Consider the following 24061-nt stretch of genomic DNA (forward strand, 5'->3'; position numbering starts at 1 on the left):
GCAGCAGCAGAAGCCAGCAGGATCTGCTGCTTTTCCTGGCTCTGTGTGCAGGGCACAGGCTGTGATGGCCCCTGCCCCACAAAGCCCTTGCCCATGGAGGCTGCAGGCTCAAAGCAATCCCATTGCAGAGAGAGGCTTTGCAGTTGAAGTCCACTGCCCTTGTGTTTCGGGCTGGAATGGCTCTCGTGCCAAAGCACAGCAGGTAACCAGGGCTTTGGGAGGCAGAGCCTTTAGAGGGAAAGAGAGGTCAGGCACTCACATGCCTGAAACTCCTTCAGCTCTCTTCTTTTATAGAATGAGAAAGAAGCAAGCTGGGGGGAGGCACATGCAGTCCTTTGAAAAAACACGGTGTCTAACAAGTCCTGTGGCAGAAGAAAAATAGCTGGCAATCTTGCCTTGTTTTCATAGCCTGCATCTTCTGCAGAGGAGACAATGGGATGGGCAGGAGGAAGGGAAGGGCAGGGGAGGAATGACTGTGCTAACCCAGTCTGCCTTGCTGTGTCCTGCTATACTTTGTAGCAGTGAACATTAGAGGTAATGCCAAATTCCTATTTAGCACCATGACACGCTGCTGCTTCATTGCAAAACTGCCTCAGTGTTGTTATAAATACATATTAAGTGTTTGGCTTTTTACAAATATGAAAATGAATCTTATATGCGTTACGGTAGAAAGTTATGCTACAGTAATATACCCTCTTGTAGTAGTGGGATAAATACAGTTTTTAGGCTATAGCAGATGCTTTTTGTAACTAGCTCAAAAAATAAAAATAAAAGAACCAAAACCAAAAAACAAACAAACAAACAAAACAAATGGGAGAAGCAATTAAGAAATTCCTCACAGCATCTCATGTGGATAGACATAACAGCAAGGACACCAAGGACTCCAACAAGAAGAATTTATTGCCTTCGTTATCAAGAGATTTGCGACTTTGTGAAGCCACAAAAACTTTATGTGCAGGAAAGAATGGTGGGGGAGAAAAGTTGCAATTAAGCAGAAACACCTAAAGTCAAAAGGAATGTTTAAATCGCGGATGAAATGTATGAATATGCCATACCTACGGTATTTAAAGGTCCTTTGCTGGCAAGCCGTGCCTTGAGTGGAAACACCAGGCACCCAGATGTCTGTCATTTTGCTTTTCTTATGTCTCTTCTTGTCTTATTGTTTATTATTAAACTTTTAAAATTTTAACAAAAAATGAACCGTGTTTTTCACAGAGAAAGTCAGCTGAATTTCTTGTTAGTTACATTAGGTGTGGTGAGAAACAGTGACAGTGATTCAAACAGGTTTTCTAGCCTCATCATCCAAAGGGAATTTAGTGTTCCCTTTTCTTCATTGTATGCACAACATTTTGGAGTTGTTCTGGATTCTTCAAGGGGGTATCCACTACAGACCAAAAAAGAAAAGGGGGATTATTGCATTCATTCTCTTTTAACACCTATTTGCACTAAGCTGTAGCTTCAACTTAGTAAGGAAAAGATTTTCTTTAGTCATGCAGTGTGGAATCAATGGTGTAGAACAGCCACCATCCCAGCTGTAAGAACAGCGTGTTCTTGCTCTTAACAGCACATTGTGGACAAGAAAGCACCACAATGCTCATGATTCACATCTTAGGTAAAACCAGAATGGTTCATGGTGTCAAACTAGCAGGTGATAGAAATAACAAATGTCCCTGGGCTGGGGCAGAAGCAGAAGTTTCCCTCTTTTCCCCCGTTGCCTGAGGTACTTGAGAGTTACATACTTCCCAGAGTGCCCAATACCCAAAATTCCTCCTTAACGTACAACCCCCTTTAAACTTTGAATTTTTATGGAATTTATGGGGTTTCCCCATTGTTTCTTTCATCTTTCAACATCCATTTTCATTTATCAGCAAACCTACCGTTTGTTTGTGAAGGCAAACGTCTTCTTTTCCATTCATCAATCAGTGGGATCCTTCCCATTGTTTCTTTTCTCTCTCAGTGCTGGTTTTATCCACCAGCAGACCCAGAGTTTGTTTGTAAAGACAAACCTGTCATTCCTCTCAGAAGTGTCAATGTAAAGATAAATGTCAATGTTCAGAAAGGTGATGAGTGTATTTTCTGATTGGGACAGAGTGTGAATAGCAGAAAAATTCATTTTTTTCTTTGTGACATCTGAGACTGACCAAGCCAACAATTATGAGGGAGAGGTCATCACCCTACATAAAAGCTGCTGGATTTCTAGTTTCTTTATCAAAATAAAACCAGCCAAAACCCACGTTACCAAACACAAGAAAAACGCCCACAAACAAATCGATCAAATAAGATAATTAGGAAAACTTAAAACAAGCAAACAAAAGGTTTTAATATCTATTGAATATGTCAAACAGCAATCCTTAAAAACACAGCCATTGAAAAGAGAAGGGTGTTGCTTTCTGGTGAGGCACCCCAGCTGAAACGTTTGCTCTTATGTCTCCTAATTGTCTGTCTTTAATTTTTATTCAACTCATAAACATTTGAAAAGAGAGTGGAGCTCATTTTTTACACAGTGGAAATGAATTCCCTCCTGTCCTGGCAGTCCCTGATGAACACTCCCACTCCGGTTTCCCTGTAGCTCCTTCAAACACTGGAAGTTTTCTCTTCTCCAAAGTCATTTTGTTCTTGAGCTCTTTGCTCCAAAAGGTTCTTGCCATATTATTCAAACCTTTGAAAAACCTACTACTTTTTTTTTTTTTACTGTGAAAAGCTCCAGTCTGCTATCAAATTTCATCTCCTTGCACCAAAAACGACCTGAATCCTGTGTGCCCATCAATTGCTTTCTGATTAAAAGATGTTCTTCTTAAATAAAATGTGCTTTTAACGAGGCAAAACCACGTTAAAAAACTTCTGGACTGAAGCCAGAGGATTTATTTACCTCTTCAAGGTGTAGAAAGCAAAGGGCTGAGTTTTATCTGAGATGTTGAACAACACGTTCACTTTCCAGCGACTCAGGCATGAATTTGAGAAGGAACCACAGAAAAAGAAAAAAAAGTCAAAACAACTTCTCACAACACGCAGGTATCATGTTGGGAATCAGCTGCAAACTCCTCTTGGACATAAAACGCTTCATTTCCCTTGATCCGTGTCTTTTCAGAGATCTGTCAGAAGAGAACTGTGTTATTAAATGGATCACCTTCAACAGCTCTGAAGTGGTTTCGATTCCTGGAAACCCGAGCATCTCCGTTCGCTACAGCTGCTGTGAAAAACACGGGCTCGAATGACAGGGCTTCGTTAGGAAAGGAGTTGTGCAACAAATTGGGAAGTTTCAGGGACCAGCTCAAGGATTTCAGTGACAAACTCGAGGGGTTTTGTACAAAACTCGAGGGTTTCTGTGACAAAGTTGAGGATTGCAGTGACAAACTCGAGGATTTCTGTTGCAAACTCCAAGATTTCTATGACAAACCTGAGGATTTTTGTAAAAAACTTGAGGATTTCTATGACAAACTCGAGGATTTTTATGACAAACTCCAGGATCTCTATGACAAACTCGAGGATTTCTATGACAAACTCGAGGATTTTTTGTAAGAAACTCAAGGATTTCTGTGACAAACCCCAAGGTTTCAGTGCCACTTGAGGGAGCTCAAAGATAATTGACCTCACAGAGCCACCTGGAGTTTCCTAATTCCAGGGAAACAATTTCTGTCCACAGATAAAACGGATAACTTTGGAAAGCTAAAGCTAAACCGAGCCTGGGGTTGTCTTTTTCTTGTTCTGTGTACCACCAGGCTCTTTATCTGAGTTAGAAATTTAAGCCACGTATCTGGAATATTTACCAGGAGAAAAGGACGGTTTTCCATTTGCTAATTCCCAAGATTTGCCTTTCTCCCCTGTCACCTTCAACTTGGCTGTGACCTTGCTGTGCCCGTGATGTTCCTGTGAGTTCAGGCACATGCCTTGCAGGGGAGTGTTTATGTGCCAAATAAATACAGTGGATCGCTCTTAAACTCAGCTTTAGGATGTTTGTTACAGATGGAGTTGCTGCCTCTCTGTAAATCAGAGCACTTAAAGTGCCATATGATCCCACAAAGGCTGTGTTTAGCAGCAGTAAATGCAGGAAAAGCTGTGTACAGGACTTTCGAGGGGCCATAAAATCCTGCCCTCCTTGCAGTGCAGGTGCAGGGAGCACTGAGGGCAGTAAAAACTCCCAGGAGACAAGGATGAGTCTCAGGGTTCAGCTCCTCAGAGTTATTGCTGTCTTTGGGAAGGTGCTTCAAAACTGCAGCCAAGCAGGAGCTGTATTTCACGTGATCAAATTGACTCCACCATCAGTACCCCATTATCCAGTTTCTGGAGGAAAAATCTCAGGTTTTCCCCTCAGAGGATGAAGGATCTGTCCCACACAGGCATGCAAACAGTTCTGAATCACTCCATGTGCTGAGGAATGGGTTATTATAAACCTCTCTGTGTCACTAGAATGTTATTGGGCATTTATGCACCATCCCAAGACAAGTCTGATGTCTTCAGAGTGCTGGGAAGAGGCTGAGGGAGCTTTTCTGCCCCACAAATCTCAGTGAGAGCAAAGATCCTGGCCTGAGGAAGCTCCTGTGCCAAAGCAAACAGCTCCTGCCTCTGCTGAGTCACACCAGCAGGGTGGGTTTATGGCTGTCCCACACTGTTAAATGCTGTTCTGCATCCTCCCCAAAATTCACAGTTTTTCCCGAGGGCAGCTGGTGCCAGGCTCCTTCTCCAGCAGCCAGCTCAGGGAATGGAGTGAAAAACACCCCCTGGGAGAGTGCAGGAGCACCAATAATGATGTGCAGCTTCTCAGCTGAGCCAGGACTTCCAGGAGGAATTTTTATTTTTTTTTATTTTTTTTTTATTTTTTTTTTTATTTTTTTTTATGTTCCAGGTCAGGTTGGACAGGGTTTGGAGCAGCCTGGTCCAGTGGAAGGTGTGGGGAATGGTTTGAAGGTCCCTTCCCACCCAAACCAGTTTGGGGTTCTGTGATCCTGGGAATTCAGAGCTTTGGGCTCTGGGGACCAGAATTGAATTTCTAGGTAACACCTGAACTTGGCTCCATGCACCAACTTTCCTGTTGTGCCTGTTTTCCTCAGGATACACAAACTCCTGGAGGATCTTCCAGGTTATTTGGTGGAAATCCTGAACAACTGCAGCTGCCTGAGAGCCACTGAAGCAAAGCATTTCCTGGGTAGTTCACCTTTGAAAAGATGCATTCTGAAAAGATTTAAACTCCTTCAAACTCTGCAGTTTCTTCCAGCGGGATGGACACGAAGGATTGCGTCGCTAAGGGCTGGAATTGCAGGAGGAAGCTTTGATCCTGAATCAGATGCTGGAGGTTGGTGTCACCCAGGCTGGGAGTGAAGGAAGTTCCCAGCCTGGGCAAGGGCTCTGCTTCCCTTCTCTGGCTGAGGGCCGAGGAGAGATGGTTGTCACCAGGGCTCCTCATCCTCTGGGAGCACAGAATGGATGGGACAGGGAACTGCTCCCCACGTGGCAGGGCTGACACAGAAACCATCCTGTTCCCAAATCCAGGGCTGTGGGACAGCCCAGCAGCTCCTCACTGCAGGCTCCTGCTGTCCCCTCTGAGCTCTGTGTTCTCTCCCTCAGTTCTTTATCCCAAGGGCAGAGCTCCAGGCAGGCTCCTGCTTCTCCCGCGCCCAGGGCTGAGCGTTTTCTGCACATCCAGAAGTTCCTCCTCAGGCATGTCCTCTGCCCTCCAGTGCCTGAACTTCGCTGGAGACTTTCCAAGACCTGGCTGAGGTGGGCTGGGTTTCTTTCCTTCTCTCTGCTGCAGCCTGGAGAATTTCCCAAGCAGACAACTTGATTCAGTGCTCCCCTTGTTTCCTCAACTTGAATTCCTTTGCTGATACACCTGATCCCTCACTTTTAGATTAATTCCTCCCCTCTGTGGAATTCCTTCTCAGCAGCTCTGCCAGGCCTTGGATCTGAGGAAATTCAATTAAATTCTACCCCTGTAGCTGACATGGTTGTGTTAAATGTTCTCATTGGGTTGAGATGGTTTAAAATAAAACCCAAAAAGAAAAGTCACAATTATTCCAATAATCCTGAGTCATCTCCACGTATCCAGGTTTATCTCAGAGCATGAGGCTTTGCTTCATAACCCAAGAAAGTGATACCATGGGGGAAAAAAATGACAAAAAGCTCTAATTTGGATGAGAAAAGGGTGGGAAAGGGGGAGCACAATCATTTCCTTATAGGCAAAGAATTGGAAACAAGCTGGAAGAGGGGAGGAAAAAACCATTTCACAAACTGATAATTCAAATTAGAGGACAAGAAATTCTGCCTAGGTATACATTAAAGTAAGGAGCTGGAGAGGGAGGTGAAATGCAATTTTCTTCTTTATTTCCTTCAAAGAGTGAATGAGAAATTATTTTGCACAGCAGAAAAAAAAAATCCCTAGTGATCTAATTCTGAAAATATATTGTTTCCTTTAGAAGCATCTTGCTCAACACTCGATTTCAGAGTTTCACCCACAGATTACAATTCTTTGCATTTTGATGTCCCTGAGCTCCCCACCTTGTGGTTTTCAAGTGCAAACAATTTCCTCAGTGTTATTCACGGCCTGAGAGAAGGAAACGAGTGTGTTCGCCTTGCTGTTCCCCACAAATGCCAAGTGTATAAAACACAAATCCTACAGGTGAGTATCTGAGATATTCCCCTGGCCTTTCCTGGCACCACAACCAGCTCATCCCCACTCAGGAAATGCGAAGGGAATTATTCCCAGCCCAGAGTTTCAAGGAAAGATTCATCCCAGCTTCCTTGGCTTGCAAAATTTGGTCATTTCTTAGGGGACCTCCAGGACTCACCTTCTTCCCCCGAGGCAGGAAAAATGGTGCTGTGCTTTCACCTGAGTCACAGCTGGGCCTGGGCTCCACATGCTCCTTGAGAAGGAGGAAAAAGAACAGGATTCATTGACAAGAACCTGGTTTGAGCAGAAGGAAATGAGTAAAGCAAGTTCTCGGATTGTTTTAGTGGAAATTGTGAGAAGCTTTCCCTCACAACTTGGTTTCTTTCTATTTTTAGTTCTTCCATTTGGGCAAATCCTGAATTCCACCCACCCCTGACCACCAGCACGAGGAATGGATCCCAGAGACTTGGGAAGGCCACAAGGGATTTTACCTCTCCCTGCTTCCACTGGGAACAACATTCCCAAAGATACTAAGATGTAAATGACTGTGACTGCACATAGGAACCAGTTTCCCCTTGGATGGGGAAGGAAATCCCACCAGGCTGACCTGGCCATGCACATCTCCTGTGGAATCTGCTTGGGTTACAGCCAGAGGAGCTGAAACCCTTTGGAACCACCAGTTCTTTGTCCTTTTAGAATCACCCCAGAATCCCTAAAGTTGGAAAAGACCTCCAGGAGCATCAGCCCAGCTGTTAACCCAGCACATCCAAAGGATAGTGAAACACTTTCAGGGCTGGGGACTCCACCACTCCCTGCATGGAAACCAGGAGATGAAGTCAGATTAGAAGAAACTGAAGAAAAAAGGAATGAATTTTTCCTTTTTTTTTTCCTTATCTGGAAGGTAAATACTGTTTTGTTGTTGTTGTTGTTGTTGGGTTGGTTTGTTGGTTTGTTTGTTTGTTGGTGTTTTTTTTTCCTGGAAATTTGAGATCCACATCACAAAACATTCATAGAAAACACAACTCCAAGTCGAAATATCTGACATTTGCCAACCAGTCCCAAGGGTATGGCTCTGGAAAGCGATAGGGAGGGGAAAATGGGGAGAGAAAAGTGACCTCAGGAAAGGGAACGGATAAAAATCCCACTTTAGAGAGCCACGCCAAGTCAGAACATCCCAGCCTGCAGTGGGGTGTTTGCTGCCTTGTTTGAGCTGCCTGGCAAACTGGGAACTCACACTTCTTATGTTCCACCCCAGCAAGAAAAGCTTTGGGGCAGGCCTTGGCTCCAGGATGTCCAGCTGAATTCCCTGGATCCAACTGAACATGGAGCCTGCTGGGGAACAGACTCCTCATTCCTTTGGGAATTCACCCCTGGGACTCTGCCCAAGCCCTGCGAAGCACTGGGCTCTTTTCCTTGGCTTCTCTGAGTTTACATCCCCACCCAAAGAGGAGAAACAACCGATGAGGGCATTTGTCACTCCTTCAAATCTGATTCTTGCGGGGAATTGGAGCCAGCAGATGCACCGGAGATAAGGGGTGGGATGAGGCACAGCTGAGCCCTGCTCTGGGGGTGCTGGGGAGGAGGGGATGGCACCACCACAAAATTCACAGCACAGCTCTGACAGTCAGGGACCCCAAATCTGTGTCTTCAGGAGCCCAAACACGCTGCGAATCGGTCATAATTCATCAGCTCTGTATAAATTCTTTTGTCTAGAATTCACATGTTCAAGCTATCTCTTCTTTTAAGGCTGCCTGTTCCTTCCCTGCTGAGCATTCCTGCCTCCAGCCCGAGCTGTCCCAACATCATTTCAGCTCCTACTCCACACATTCCCAGCACTTTTTCCTGCACTTTCTGCCCACCAAGCAGAAATGGAGCTTTTTAGAAGCTTCTTACAGTGACACCTGAAAGAGCAGTGCAGCCGTCAGCACGTTCCCAGCCTTTTTTCCCTGGGAATATTTCTTTCCCAGAGCCAGCCTCACACCCTGTGTGCCCCGTAGGAAAAGTGCTTTCCCTACAAAGCTGAAGGGATTTTCAGGGAGTCCCACCCAGCAGAAAATGCCTGAGAGGGGCTGTGGATGGTGTCCAGCAGCTCCTCGTGGCCCAGCAACCTTCCCCAAACACCGAGCGCTTCCAGGAAACGGGAAAGAAACACACATCCCATGGGCCTGGGAAGAGGGCCTGGCTGAATCTCTGCTCCTCACACACATCTTCAGGGGAAGGAGGAAAAATAAACGGGCTCCAAACAGGATAAATGGCTCCCTGGGGGGCTTGGCTGGGGGTTTATCCTACAGCCACAGCATCCCAGTCCCAATGGATGCAGGGCCTGGCTCAATCCCAGTTTGGGGCTGGAAGAAAAGCACCAACAATCAGTTTGCTGAGGCAGCAGCCTGTGGTGGAGCTGTGAGAAAACCTTTGTGCTGTTGCAATGTTTTCCTCATTGCTTTTGTGCGCTCTGCAAACAGATTTGGCAAGCAGGCATGGTTACCCTGGGATCCTCCTCCAGGATTTATTGGGGGTGTTTAATACCTGCCACAACCACCCTGCATTTCCCTGAGCTGGCACTAAATGCTGGCCCTGAAGTGACAATTTATGGTTGGGTCTGTTGTCTCAGGATAAACCACAAAGCTAATAATGGTTGTAAAAGTGCCACTCCCAAAGCGTCCCACTCCCAAAGAGTCCCCTTCCCAAACTGTCCCAAAATGTCCCATTCCCAGTGTCTCATTCCCAAAGTGTCCCATTCCCACAGTATCCCAAAGAGTCCCATTCCCAGTCTCCTACTCCCAGTGTCCCATTCCCAAAGTGTCCCACTCCCAAAGTGTCCCACTCCCAGTGTCCCACTCCCAGTGTCCCATTCCCAGTGTTCCACTCCCAGTGTCCCACTCCCAAAGTGTCCCACTCCCAGTGTCCCACTCCCAGTGTCCCATTCCCAGTGTCTCACTCCCAAAGTATCCCGTTCCCAAAGTGTCCCACTCCCAGTGTCCCCTTCCCAGTGTTCCACTCCCAGGGCCTGGGGAAGCTCCTGCTGGTCGTTCCCATCACCTCCCAGCTGAGGGACAAGGAAGAAAACCCAGGGATAAAATGTCTGCAACTCCTGTTCTGATAACAGCTGGGAAGGTGCTTTAGCCCCCAGGCACTGCTGCCTCCAATCCAGGTTATCTTTGGGTTGGAATCATGGAATTTGGGATGGAAGGACCTTCAAGCCCCACCCTGCCACGGGCAGGGACACCTCCCACTGTCCCAGGGGCTCCAACCTGGCCTTGGACACTCCCAGGGATCCAGGGGCAGCCACAGCTGCTCTGGGAATTCCAGCCCAGCCCTCCCCACCCTCCCAGGGAGGAATTCCTTCCCAAGATCCCATCTAAATCTCTCCTCCTGTAGTTTAAAGCCATTCCCCCTTGTCCTGGCACTCCAGGTCCTTGTCCAAGGTCCCTCTGCAGCTCTTTCAGGCTCCCTTGTGGTCTTGGGAGGCCCCAATGAAATCTCCCCAGGTCTTTCTCTTCTCCCGGCTGGACAGCCCCAACCCCCGGTCTGAGCAAAGTCTCCTGCCGCCAGCTGCAGAAAAACGCAAAAATATCCAACAACTTCTCCAATTCTGCATTTGTAGTTAATGAAACAGATTGATGAGGGAAAACCCAAACTGCTTTATCAGCAAGGCTGAGCTGAACCAGCCCCTCCTAAACTCCTGCCCCTTCCTTCCTTTGGAAACACAGCAAATGGAAAGATGGAAACAGATGGAAACACAGCAAAAACAAAAGAAGGAAGGATTAATTTGGTTTGATTTTTGGTATTGACCTTCTACCCCCTCACATTTCTTTTAGCACACATCCCATTTCTGTTGCCTTCTCCAGCTCACTGAAACCTTCTGTGACTGCAGTGATGGCCCCTCCTGAGCCAGGCTTCTCCTGCCCTGGGGCAGAATTGTTTTCTGTTCCGTCCATGATGAGCAATGAGATCATTGCTGCCAAAAAAACCTGGGTGAGTTCAGCCCAGGTGCTGTGACTCTTCCCCTGGCACTGCCAGGCATTTCCTCTCCCAACCACATGAAATATTAACATCCCTCCCCTCCCTTTTCAGAGTCTTGTGAAGAAATGGCAATTTATCCCTAAATCAAATTTACTCTGCTGCCCCTCAAACCCTGCAACCACCACAACAAACATGGAAAGCTGATCATTAGACTTCAGAAGGCTGGGAAAAGGAATTGATTACAAAGAAATCTCTGACCTTTGGAGCTGTTCAGATCAGTGTAACTCCCCCAGCAGCACCTTCTGAATGCACCAGGAAGGTGGATCTCGGATGTCTCCTTGTGCCACTGGAATACAGGAGTTTTCCAGGTTGATAACAATTCCCTCAGGGAAGAGACTTGTGGATGCCGAGGCTGGAGCAGAGCCAGAGGATTTGCCAGGGGAAGGAAAAGGGCTCGGTGGTGATGGGAGCATTTCCCACGATTGTGCTGTAAATACCCTCAGCACTCACTCCCCTTCCATTGTTCTCCTCTGGAATCAAGGGCAGGCAGGATCAGGGAAATAAGGAAAGTAAAATGTCAACACAGGTTGGAGCTTTCTGCAGGGAAACCCTGCAATGGCTAACACACACAAAAAGGGGAAAGTTCTCCCTGAAATACTCAAATTAAAAATCCTTCCAGTGGGAAAGGTGGGTGATATCAGGGATTCAGGCACAACAACACTTCAATCATGGGTTACACTATGTATATAGATGTATTTATTTATAATTTATGTAGATGAGGCACTGTGGTGTTGGTAAACACATCACCAATCTAAAGAGATCTATGCTTAATAAATAATTAGAGCAGCAGGCTCTTAACTGGCAGCAAATTATTTCATCTGGGATAATTTCATTCATTTCATCCATACAAATAGTTCAGCACATTCTAGAACCTGGAAGAATAAAATTCCACAATTCTGAAGGGATTTTTGTTTTGGAAAAAAACCAAATTACCTAACCCATCCTGGACATGGTTTTATATCCTAAGCCAAACCCAAATACTATAACCCAAATCCTTCCCTGGGAGGGTGGTGAGGGCTGGGATGGAATTCCCAGAGAAGCTGTGGCTGCCCCTGGGTTCCTGGAAGTGTCCCAGGCCAGGCTGGAGCAGCCTGGGACAGTGGGAGGTGTCCCTGCCCATGGCAGGGCTTGGGAATGAGAGATTTAAGGTCCCTTCCAACCCATCCAGCGTGGAATTCCATGGTTCTGTGAACATTTGAAGGTACCGAATCCTCATTTGCCTCCACCCACCATGCCACTGACACCACATAGAGCAAATAGACTGCCCTCATCACACAGCGCACCCGTATTAAAAACACAAATCACCCATAAATTTTAAAAATAATTACAAACTGACCAGAAAAAAGAAACAACTTTAGTCTCACAGACAAAGAAAAGCAAGAACAAATGACACAAGCTAAAAAAGCTCCTCCGTACAACCAACTGCCGGCAAAAAAAACACACTACGCCCTTTTCACTGACGGTTCCCGTCGCATCGTAAATATGAACCGCAAGTAGAAAGCAGCCGTATAAAACCCCACACAACAAGTTGCAAAAGCCACTGAAAGGAAAAAAAAAATCGTGTCAGCTTGCTAAACTCAAAGCTGTCCAATTAACCCTTGATATTGCTAAAAACAAAGAGTAGCCAAAGCTCTACCTCTACACTAATTCGTAAATAGTAGCCAATGCTCCGTAGAGTTGGCTAAAAAAGTAGAAAAAGGCCAACTAGCAACGTAAAAAAAACCAATCTAGGCTGCTGATGAAAAAAAAAACCATTGCCACTCGCGTAAAAAAATTACCTGTAAAAATCTGCCAGGTAAATCCCCATGTTCCCAAGAATCGAGCTAATAAAAAACACCAAAATAATAAGCAAGTCAATCAAGCTGCCAAAATAAAAGTATCAAAAAAAAATTTAAATTAGCAAGACAGAAAAAAAGTTGTTCCTTGCTCAATAAGCCCATAATGCCTCAAATCATCCAAGCAAAAATGCCACCTCTAAGTGAGCCCAAAACCAAGAAGTAAATTTAACCATAGACAGCATTTCTCAAGTTATCCATAACTATAAAACACGTGCTGCAATCAAGCAAGCCAAGCAAGTAAAGCCCTTAGAGTATAGAAAGCAGTAGTCCAAATATAAATATAAAAAAACCTAACTAATTAACTACATCACCCTTCCCCAAACCCACCAGGGCAGGCGCTATGTACTAACCATAGTAAAAGCCATCACTAAATAGTTAAAAACCTACCCTGTGCCTCATGCTACTGTCCAAAACACCATCCTGAGCCTAAAAAAACAAGTCCTGTGAAAACACAGCACCCCTGAAAAAATCAAATCAAACAATAAAACCCATTTCAAAAATTGTCTTATAAGCACCTAAGCTAAAAAACACAGCATTAAGTAAGCATGCCATATTCCTTATCATGCACCAGCGGTCGAAAAAATTAAACAGTGCAATAACCTGCTTAAAGCTACCTTAAAAGCACTAAGTAAAAAAACTTTCAAAACCTAAAGTATTAATTTAGCAAAAGCCACATAGCTAGTAAACACTCAAAGTTCCACCAACCGAGCAAATCCTGCCCAATCTAAGCCCGTGCAAACAACAACAAAAAATAAAGTTCCAATAGCACACATGAAAAGTATACTGAAAAAACCTGTTTAAATTAATCCTGCCTCCAGCAAAAACAATCTCATCCGTGAAATTGTCTTCGCTCAGAAACCAAGTTGCACCTGGTAAATAATGCAAAAAAAAAAAAAACAAACCCCAATGCATATCTTAAAAAACCCTTGTCTTAAAGTAAACTACCCATGACAATGTGACTGTATCCATATTTGCATGTATATATATATAAATATATATATATATTTTAACAGTTTAAACTCAATATAATATGTTAGAATAAAAAAAATTCAAAGTAGATAATGTTGGGAGTTAGGTTTGTTCCTTCTTTCTCTAAAGAATTTTTTCCCCATAAGTTACCAAAGAGACCAAATGTTAAACACTTCAAAATACTTAGCCTAAACAAAAACAGAAACAAAGTAACAAAAAACCCCCACGCAAGTAAAAAACAAAGCTTAAAGCAGCAAGAAGCTGTCCTTTTTTTTTTTTTTTTTTTTTCCCCGACGTTCAAAAAAAAAAAAGAAAAAAACCGGCTAAACTGTTGCTAACTGGAAAAGTTTCACTGTAGCCAAAAAAAATCCAGTCCTCAAAAATCTACTCTGGCCAGTTCAGCCGGAATCCGGAGCCTTCTCTGCCACCCGCAGGAGTTAAGCCAGCCCTGCCCCGCCTTCGGCTTCTTCAGCGCTGCTCCTCTTGCTGCAGAGTGACCCTGCAGCCCCGCGCTGCCGGGACACCCTGCCATCCCAGCTACCAGCCCGAAACTTTCCACTCTTTCAGCTTGCTGCTCTAAAAATCCTGCAAGAACACCAAAACCAAACTGCCCTAAGTTTTGTAAAACAAAGCCCTCAAAGTTCTTAATACTGTTTTTCTTTTGTTATTAACACTGTAGTTATTTGAAGGGGGTTTTTTGTTTACTTTGTAATACATACTAATAAAAAACTGCTATTCCTATTTCCCAAATCTTTGCCTAAAAACCTCTAATTGTAAATTTATAATTTAGCAAAAAAAAAGTTTACGCTCTCCATTCCAAAAAAACCTCCAACTTTTACCTAGCAAATACCTGTCTTCCCAAACCAAAACAAGTTGCCATGCTCATCCATAAGGATAAAGTGGCTAATCCAGCCTTTGCCAACTCAGCTGAGTGGAAGGGGGAAGAGGAGGAGAGGATCAGCAGTGACCCAAAAAGAGAAATCAAAGAAGAATTGGTCATTTTGGATCGAGCAGCCTTTTGGAGATCTTAGCTGCCCAAGGGTTTGCCTGCACTGAGCTGGCTTTGAAGTGAAAGCCTGACTTTGGTTGAAGACAATTATCAGCTGAGAGAAGGGAGGCCGTGCCAGCTTCTGCGGCAGGCCCCGTGCCCTTCCCGCTGCGGCTGCGTCGGCAGCCCTGGGGGCTCCTTCTGCCGCCCTGAGCCCGCAGAGCAGGGCAGCGGTTGCCGATGGCTCGAGCCATCAAATCATTCAAGGTCCTGTTGGGCTCTCTTAGACACTTGGGCCGAGGGATTCCTTCCGACCTGGGCCACTTTGGGTGGAGCGGGGGCAGGGCCGGGGCAGGTGGCAGGGTGTGCATGGGCCCTTTGTGACACGGTGCAGCAGCGTGGTCACCGTGGCAGGGAACGGCACAGGGTGTCCAAGGAGCCTTTGTGACACGCGGTGACATAGGTGCTGGCAACAACGCAGCCACGCCACAGTGCTCGGAGCACGCCACGGGACAGGACGCGCCAGAGAGGTGCTGTGAGGAGTTCCCACACAGCCCGCTCGTTTGTGCCCGACCCGGAGCCTTTCCGAAGCGCTGCTCCTGCAGCTGACCTCGCGGCCAGACTGCGGGACTTGGTGACTCGGAGCTTTCCCGAGGCATCTCCCAACCCTGCGGTCGGTGCCCTCGCGGCCAGACCACAGGATCTGGTGACCTGAAGCACCACAAGGAGTCTCCTGTCGTTGTGGCAGGAGCCCTCAAGACCAGTGTGCAGGACTTGCTGTCCTGCAGCCTTCCTGAGGCTTTTGTCGCAGGTGCCTTCAAGGCACAACTGCACGACTTGTTGCCTCAGGGTTTTCCCTGGTTTCCTCAGAGGCATCTGTCTGAAGGTGCCCTCGAGGCCAGACGCTGACATGGCGGGCAGATTTCGCGACCTCCTCACAGTTTGCTGGGGGAGAAGAAATACAAGCCCTGGAGATGCTCCAGCACAACCCCCTCAAGAGCTGGAGCAGTTCCAGCCACAGCAGGATGGTGAGTGGCAGAGCCGGGCCACAAGGCCGATGGCTGCGGACAGCTTGGCCCCATCCCATCCCATCCCCGTTCCCATTCCGCCCACTGACAGGATGGAAGAGGGGCCGAGGCTGCCCCTGCAGCAGCTGTGCTCCATCCCCTGGGGCATCCCGGGGCTGTCCCTGCCTGGGGAGAGCAGGGCTGGCTTCTCTGGCCACTCCTGCAACCCCTCAGCTCTGGCTGCGCTCGCTCTTTGCCAGATGCAACCATGGAGCAGACACAGGAGAAGAAGCCCACCCGCGGCCGCTTCCGCAGATCACTGAAGGTACGTGCAGCCATCCCCGCCTGGGCTGGGCCTGCTGTCACTGCTTGGCCGAGCTCCGCGCTTGGAGCACTCTATGGAACGTGTCTCTCTTCCCTGTCCTTTGCTCTCCTGTAGATGTTCCAGAGGCTCGTGCCCATTCGGCGTAGGATGACCAGAAGCCGTGCAACAGCTGAGCCTGACCGCAGGCCGACTGAGCTCCAGGCAGAGCCCAATGTCAGCCCAGATTTGGCTCAGCGCTTGGATGCTGCAATCAATGACGCAGCAAATACGGACATGGCAGTGACTGAGTCCGTGGCCTTCAGAAACACCAACACAGAAGAGACCCTGAGTCTTGGAGGCCAGGAGAGTGTGGCAGGAGGGGAAGCACTTCTTGGGGAAAGCTGCTCCCTTGGACAGCGCTCCAGGTCTTCCCCATGTCTCCTCCAGGTGCCAGCCATGGTGAAGGACCTTCACCAGAGACTGGCAGCCTGTGTCACTTTGGATGCCAGGATGCGCTTGGACTTTCTGAGGCTGGCCGAAGAGCAACCTGCTGACGTTGTGCTGACCCTCCTGCGCTGTGCCCCAACGTGTGACAGGTATGGGGCCCACCTGCCTTGAGAGCTCAGGGCTCAGCAGCCTTTAGGGCCCATTGCCCTGCAGAGCCTGTCCAATGGGCTCTGCCAGACAGGCGGAGCGGTCCAGGACCCTTGGGCCCCTCTGTTCCACCAGCCTGCTGCCATGCTCCCTCCCTGCCCCTCAGGGCACCAGGGCTCTGTCACCTGGGCCTCCACAGCTGCACAGGGCATGCTACTGTGACTGAGACGGCCCTGACACAGAGCTCCAATCCCACAGAGCTGCTGCAAGCATGTGGAGAGCCATAGGCTCGTCGGCTGTGACAGCGGAGAAGGTGCTGCCAGCACTCATCCGCGTGATGGAGGATTGGCCTCTGCATACAACGACCACCTCCGATGGCGACGACGAGGACGTTTTTGCCCTGGCGGTGAGCTTCTGGAACCGGCCTCTGCTCGCTCCCCGGTCGCCTCTCCATCAGCTCTCCGTCCTCTCCCTGCCTCAGGCACCGGCTTAGGGCAGGCTCAGGGGGCTCCAGGCCCGTCCCTCCCCCTGCGTCTCCCCTCGGGCCCTGCCACACGGACATCTTAGCACTGAGCTCTGTCTCGGGCTGCTTCTTTTGCAGGCAACTCTGGGGCTGTGGCTGACTGTCCAGGTGCCCAAATGCCACAGGGCAGTGCTCCTTCATTCAGCCCGTCTGTTTGTTGCTCTCCTCTTCCACATTGTCATCACCACACAAGAGATGCCAGTGGAAGTTGCTAACTTCTGGAGAGCGTGCCAGGAGGAACACGGCCTTCCCAGCAACCCCAACAGGTGCCAGTCCTCCTGTCTTTTCAATGTCCTTGTGGCCGGCGCCAGCGCTCGCCGTGTGACCTGGGTTTTGCTCTGCACACAGGTTTGCAGTGCAGGCCATGAAGGCTCTGTTCAGCCAAATGTGGTGGAACACAGAGATGATGGCTATGGAGCGCAAGCGTGGCTGGGACACGCTGCTCTGTGCTGACACCCAGCACTATGCCGTGGGTCTGCTGGCCAGGTGAGAACCCCTTCTCTCCCACATTTGTCCCCTGTGCCCCACACAGTCCCTGTGCTCATGGCCTCGAGGGCCTCGTCACCGAGGGACGGCCAAGCCGACTGGAAAAGGCTGGCAGAGGAGGGTGCCCAGAAGGGGCCGCCTCCCAAAGCGCCCACATCCCCCTCCAGAGATACTGGGGAAAGACCGGACCTGTGAGTTAGACCTCCTGGGAGAAGACTGTCCCCCCCACCTCAGGCTCTTGCTGCCTTTTTCCCCCTGACAGGGAGATGCGCCGTCACTTGGGCCACAGCTGTTCCCGCATTGGCTTCTACCTACTCCAGCCACTAAGCAGGGAGGAGCCACGCTGGGATCTGCCCTCCCTGGCATTCCTGGTGGAGGTGAGCCAGCGCTGCCTCGCTCAGCTGCCTCTCAGCCCTCTGCCCTCTCGTAGCTGCAGCTGCCTGGGCCGGTGCCCGAGCCCTGTGCTGCTGCTGCTGCTGCTGCCTGGGCCCGGCCCTGTGCGCTTCTGGGCTCCTGCTGTTCGGGTCACCTGTCACTGCCCTGTGCCTTTCAGGTCATCAAGTTCCTGGACCTGAGGGAATGCGCAGGCCGTGTCCTGGAGGAGATGTCAAGGCACCTGCGGGGCACGTGCAGGCAGAGACGTCACCTGGCGCTCAAAGGCCTTGTGCTGCTCAGCGAGGAGCCCTCGATGGTGAGAAGGGGGCAGCGGCTGAAGCTGCGCTGGGGAAAGCAGCCCCTTGGGCTGGCTGGGCTTCAGGAGCTGAGGCAGCTGCTCCCAGCTCTCCTGCCTCCTGCTCCAGCTGCTCGAGTGCTTCGGGACAGGCCTTTGGCCTCTGGGCCCTGCAGCGGCAGGGTGGGCTAGCAGAGCCATGGCGGTGTTGGCGCTGCAGCTGTTGGTGGCTTCCCAGCACAGCCTTGTGTTCCATACAGGCCGGAGGTGTACGCAGCCTGCTTCCAAGCCTCCTGGAGCGGCTTGGTGATGCCGACGGAGAGGTGGTCGCCATGTCCCTCTCTGCGCTCACCAATGTGTGCCAGCGGAAAGACACCGTGATCGGCAGGACCACTGCCCTGAAGCTAGCCGACCTCCTCCTGTCGCTCTTTGGAAACGTAAGGCTCTGCGTGCCACGGGCATTAGCTGCTGCCCAGAAACTTTGTGCCCTGGGGATTTTTAGGCTTTTGCCCGGCTGGGCTGGAGAAATTGGTGCTGAGGCCTCCTCCGCTTCCTTTCCTTCAGGACAACAGCCAGGTGCAGCTGCTCTCCATTCAGCTTTTCCAAAAGGTGATGGGCTTGGTAGCGGATGAGGGCAAAGAGCCACTGAACACAGTTGTGAGCCAGAGCCTGCTCCCACTCTACTTGCACTGCCACGAGGTGAACGAGCGCGTGGCCAAGGTGAGGCGTTGTGTGATGCCGGTGCATCCCTGACAGGGGGCTCGGCTGCCTCCTGCCCGGGCACCTCTCCCGGCTCGCAGCCTCCTGCTGGCCCTGGCGCAGGGACGCAGGGCCCGTGCCCTGGGCTGGGCTGCGCTGCCAGCTCCCGTCTCTGCTGCTCTCCAGGCCTCTCGGGAAACGCTGCATTGTGCGGCCGGCTTCCTGAAGAGGAGCGACCTCGAGCACGTGCTGAAGACGGAGAAGCTGTTCAAGTTCGCCGAGTGCGTGGTAAGGACGGCCTCTGGAGAAGCCCCCTGACGGCGGGGCTCGGTGTGCGGGGCTGGCAGCCGTGGCCCCTGCCCAGCGCCGCACGCAGGGGCTCCGGCCTGCGCCCCACACGCCGCTCCCTTCCGTGGGGCCGCGCGGGCTCTTCTCCAGGCTCCTGTGCCCCGAGTCGGGCGCCGACGGAGCGCCGGCCCAGCGGGGCCGCGGGGCGGGGCGGCACCGCGGCTCCCCGGGCAGCGCCCAGCCCTCTGCCCCCTCCGGAGCCCGGCGCCCGCTGGCCGGGCCTCGGGGCTGTGCGGGCAGCGCAGGCCGGGGCTGGGCGCCGGGAGCGCCCGGCCGAGGGGCTGAGCCCGCGCCAACCCTTCCCTCCCTCCTGCCGTTCTCTCCAGCTGGCAGACGACAGGAGCCGAGCGGCCGAACACCTGCGCCTGGCCCTGCCCTACCTGGAGCACCCACAGGAGCCCCTGCGAGAGGCGGCCATCAAGCTCATCGGTGAGCCACGAGCCCGGGCTCCCTCCCAGCCCCAGCCCCAGCCCCAGCCCCCGTCCCGGCAGCGGCATCCGCGCCCGGCGCCGTGGAGCCGCGCCTGCCCTCGGGGCTGCTGCCGCCCTCTGCGGCCGTGCCCTGGGGCGGCAGGATGCGGCAAGGGCCCGGGCCGAGCCCTGCCGGGGCAGGAGGCCGTGTGGCCACAGGGCTGGCAGCGCCGCTGGCAGGGCGCCGTGCCGCTGGGGCCCTGACAGGCTCTGTGTTCCCAGGGATCGCCGGGGTGCGCCTGAGGAGGCAGAAGGAAGAGCTCCAGGCCCTCAGCGAGGGTGAGTGAGGGCAGCGGGTTCTCAGCGGGGCTGCCGGGGGGAGCCGCAATGCTCGCGCAGGGGGCTGCAATCCCTGTCCTGCCTGCGGAGGGCCTGGCTCCCTGTGCGGACAAGGGCTGGCGTGCGCAGAACACGGAGAGATTTTGGGGACGCGGGCGGGGCGATTCGTGTTCAGCACCTTGCGGCGAATCCCGTTGGCCCCTCTCTCCTCTCTTGTGGTGGCCACGGCAGGAGCTGGCTCGGATGGCCCTTGGCAGGAGGGTCTCCTTGGACTCCCGCACATCCGGGCTCTGACCGGGGCTCTGTGCCTGTCTCTTCCAGCTCTTCAGGCCCTGAGAGACGACGACAGCCCCTCCCAGATAAGCCTCTTTGTCCAGCTGATGTTCGAGGAGCGAATTGCAGAACTGCAGTCATCTGCTAGCTCAGAAGAACCGGTGGCCTTAGAAGACCTTCAGGGGCCACATAAGATGAGACCGCCTGGAGACAGACGAGCCGGAGCTCCAGGCACAGCTGATGATTGACGCAGCTGATGCCTGTGGGAAGCTCCCATGCCTTCAACCCTCTCCCTGCCTTGCTACACCATCCGTCCCTTTTCCCTCCACCCTTCCTCCCTTTTGACAGCTCCATGTCTTCAGCCCTCAGACCATGCCACTCCCCTTTTTTCCCTCCCAGCTCATCCCTTTGCTTTGCCTTCCATTAATAAACATTCAAAGAGAAGTTGATTGAAGGCACTGAGGTGCTTTTCCCAAAGACTGGACTCGATTCCATGGGATCACAGACTGGTTTGGGCTGGAAGGACCTTCAAAATCACCTTCCACCACGCCAGGGTGCTCCAAACCCCAATGTCCAGCCCGGCCTTGGACACTGCCAGGGATGGACACCCCAGGATGGACACCTCGTGCCAGGACCAAGGCTGGTGCACATCAGGCACCCAAACAAGCCCCAGCAGCTGCAGCCTCGGCGGTTTTAATCCCAACCATCCAACATTCCTGAGCCGGCAGCGCGGCAGTGCTGACCTCTAGTGAGAGGTCCCTGGAAAAGGGAGGATTTCTTGGGATAAAGTTCCCTTCCCAAAGCCTCCGAAGGCAACACCAGAACCCTCAACAACCAAAAAGCACGGGTGACAGTGTCCAACGAAAGGTTTTCTTTAAAAAACACCCCAAATTCACAAGGAAAGCGTCCAATCAAAGCCTCAGGGCTGGTCCCGAGGAGCCCAGAAAGGACCAGGACAGCTCAGGGGGACAGGGAGCTCCCAAACTGCTCCTTTGGGTCCCCTCATTGTCCTCCAGAATCCAGAACTTTCACCCAAAATGTCCCTCGGGAAGATGAGAATTTTCCAGGCAAGTCAAAGAAATCTCCACTGCACAAAAATCTCTTTTAAAACCAAGCTTTAAGACTGGGAGTTCTGCTTAGATTGAAACGATGAAATTCAGGATATTCTACATCAAATGCAGCATTTTTGATTCTAACGGACTCCTCTCCCTGCAGCCAAACAAACGTCAAAGGCTCCTGAGCTTTTTGTGACACACCAGGATTCCCTGGAGCCATCCCAGGAACATTTCCTGGAGTATCCCAGGAATATTCCCCATTCCTGGGGCTCCACAAACCTCCTGCCCCTTTACAGCAAGCTCAGCTCGGGTCAGAGATAATTGATCCAATTACCTCCAGGAGGAATGAAAGCAAAGCAAAGCGCACTCTGCAGGAGCCCTGGTAAGTCCCTGTTCAGCAAGGAGCTTCCCACTGAAATGATGGGAAAATGATGAGTTCCAGCATGAAATTCAAGGCTTTTCCCTCCGGAAGCAAAATCCAGTCCTTGCATTACCTCTTTTTATTGGTTTTAGTCACTAAGTCTTAAAAAATAAATCGGTTTTCACATTGTTCAGGCTTGGAGAGGTTATTGCTTTTCCTGAGCTGGGATAAATTCCTGAGGCTGAGCACTTTTTGTCCTTCTGGAACTGGAGATTCCTCTGCAATATTCCCTGGGGAGCTTCTCCTCACCTTTTCCTCCCCCAGAAAAACGAAGCAGAGCAAGGAAGGTGTCCAAGAAGGAGAGGCTGGAGAAGCCCCACCTCCCTCCAGGCTCATCCCAGCACTTTCCTGATGGAATTTTCCCATTTCACAGCCAGAGAGCAACCCCTGGCCCCTGACTCAGCTACTCACGGAGTAATTCGAGCCAAGAGGATGGAGAAGGTACTCAGAGGTTCCACCAGAGCCACAATCCCCCATCAGGATCCTCTGGATTGTCCAGGAAGGAGGAATTTTTAGGCAATATTGGAAATCTAGGATCTAGGCTTGCAGCAAAGCACGGAGCATCTGCTGGCGCTGGGCTCTGCGTCCCAGGAAATTCAGTGGATTCCTGCTTCTCCACAGGGCCAAGCTGCTATTTCAACACACTTCTGTGGGCCAGGGTTGAGAAACAGGAGGAGTAATGAGCTGGGAGCTGCAAAAAAATAAAATTCAAGACATTCCTCAGCTTCTGAAATGGGCCAACCTTCGAATCCTTTTTCTTCATTAGATTTTTCATTACTGGGAGGTTTCTTCCTGAGAACAAATCCCAGGGATTTCGCTCAGAGGTGGAGTTGCTGGCTGGTAAAAACAACCAAATCTTTTAAATAAACCCCTCAGCATTCTGGTTTTTAATCAGTGATACCTGAGTTCCAAGTTTGGACAGGCATTTATTCCTTAAACTAAAGGCATCAGCTTTTGGCAGCAATTTGGCCAAATCATCGTCCTTCTGTCTCCTGAGCCTCTCCTGCTCTTCTGCTCTGCAAAAGAAAAGCGGTGAAAGATGGTTTGCCCTGAGGGAGAAGCCTGCCAAAGCAGGGAACTGCTGTTATTTGAGTGTTAGTTCCTATTTTAATGTTGTTGTTGTTGTTTGAACACCTAGGAAACGCTTTGGGGCAGCAGGTGAATGACCCTGAGAGGCGCAGGGCTCAGTAACTCAGTGTAAAGAAAGAGAGAGGCTGATTTCTGCAGGTTCCTTTTATTTCACTCCAAGATTTCAGTAGAAAGAGAAACCTTTTGGTTTTTCCCCAGATTACAAGGTGCTCCTTTTAGGATTTTTTCAGATGTATCTCAGGAGGAAAGAGCATTTACCTCTCTCACCTGTGGAAGCAGCCTGGGTTTGTGCACACTGCCAGAAAGAGTCAAACATGCCCACAGGCTTTAGTGCGTGTTGCTTAAACACATGCTCTGGACATTTTCCTACTGGCAGCAGAAAGGATGATGGGGACAGTTACATCAATCAAACTGAACTCTAGAATTCCATATCTAGGTTTTTTTAGTTCCTTTTTTTATGCATTTGCAAACCATCATCTTACCTTCTGCCCCTTCTCTTACTGTTACTGGATATTGTCTTGTTGGATGTAATGTTTTAGGGTAGCTCAAAATAGATTTTAACAGCTTGAGATTTCCTTACACCTTAATTATAGAGGTTGTAAGTCAGTCCGTATTTTTTTCTGACAGATGCCTCATTTTTATACCTCAAGCTTAGTGTATTAAAGTCTCTACTGTTTCAGAACCCACAGTTATCATGGATACAAAGAACAGTTTAAAATGCATCATTTAGTAATAGATACAAAGCTGAGGGGCAAATGGGCATCATGCACCCTTTGTGAGAAACCAACTCCAAAAGCTGTACAGACACATTGCCACTCACATCTCAGGGAAGGGATAGATTTTTTCATTTAGGTCAGCAGGAAATGGAAATTTTCTGGCAGTTTAAAACTTACCACCAACTCCTGAAGTTTTGTGCAAAATCCCAGTGTGTAACATCTGGGTATTTTGCAAAGTCACCTGGCTGCAAACCTCAGCCTCCAACAAATGAAGTGCAGCTCAGCTGTGAGGATTTTTCTGTAACATCTTTAGAACATAAGAGGTAATTAAAAACCAGTTCTGTTGCCTAGTGTTACAAAATTGATTACAACTACATGCAGTAACTGCTTTAGACTTGGGAGTCATTTTTAAAAGAAAAAAAGTCCACCACATAAAACATTGCCCAAAAAATCCCCTTGCAAGGTAGTTTTAATGAATCTTTCATGGTCCAATGAGCTATTGTATTAGGTCATTCTCCTGATGAAGCAATGCTCCAATCTCATTACATTTAGTCAGAAAGAAATAAGCTGCTAGTGTTATTGGATTTCTTATAATTAGTTAAAAAGCAATTTTTTAGAATTTCCTTTCATAGGGTTGGGGGAGGAGGGAAGTTGAGACGAGTAATATTGTGCTGCATATAAGTAAAATATAGTGCTCCACACACA

This window comes from Chamaea fasciata, unplaced genomic scaffold (genome assembly GCF_029207755.1).
Source record: "Chamaea fasciata isolate MVZ Bird 193981 ecotype frontalis unplaced genomic scaffold, bChaFas1.0.hap1 SCAF_39, whole genome shotgun sequence".
In the NCBI taxonomy this organism is placed as follows: domain Eukaryota; kingdom Metazoa; phylum Chordata; class Aves; order Passeriformes; family Sylviidae; genus Chamaea; species Chamaea fasciata.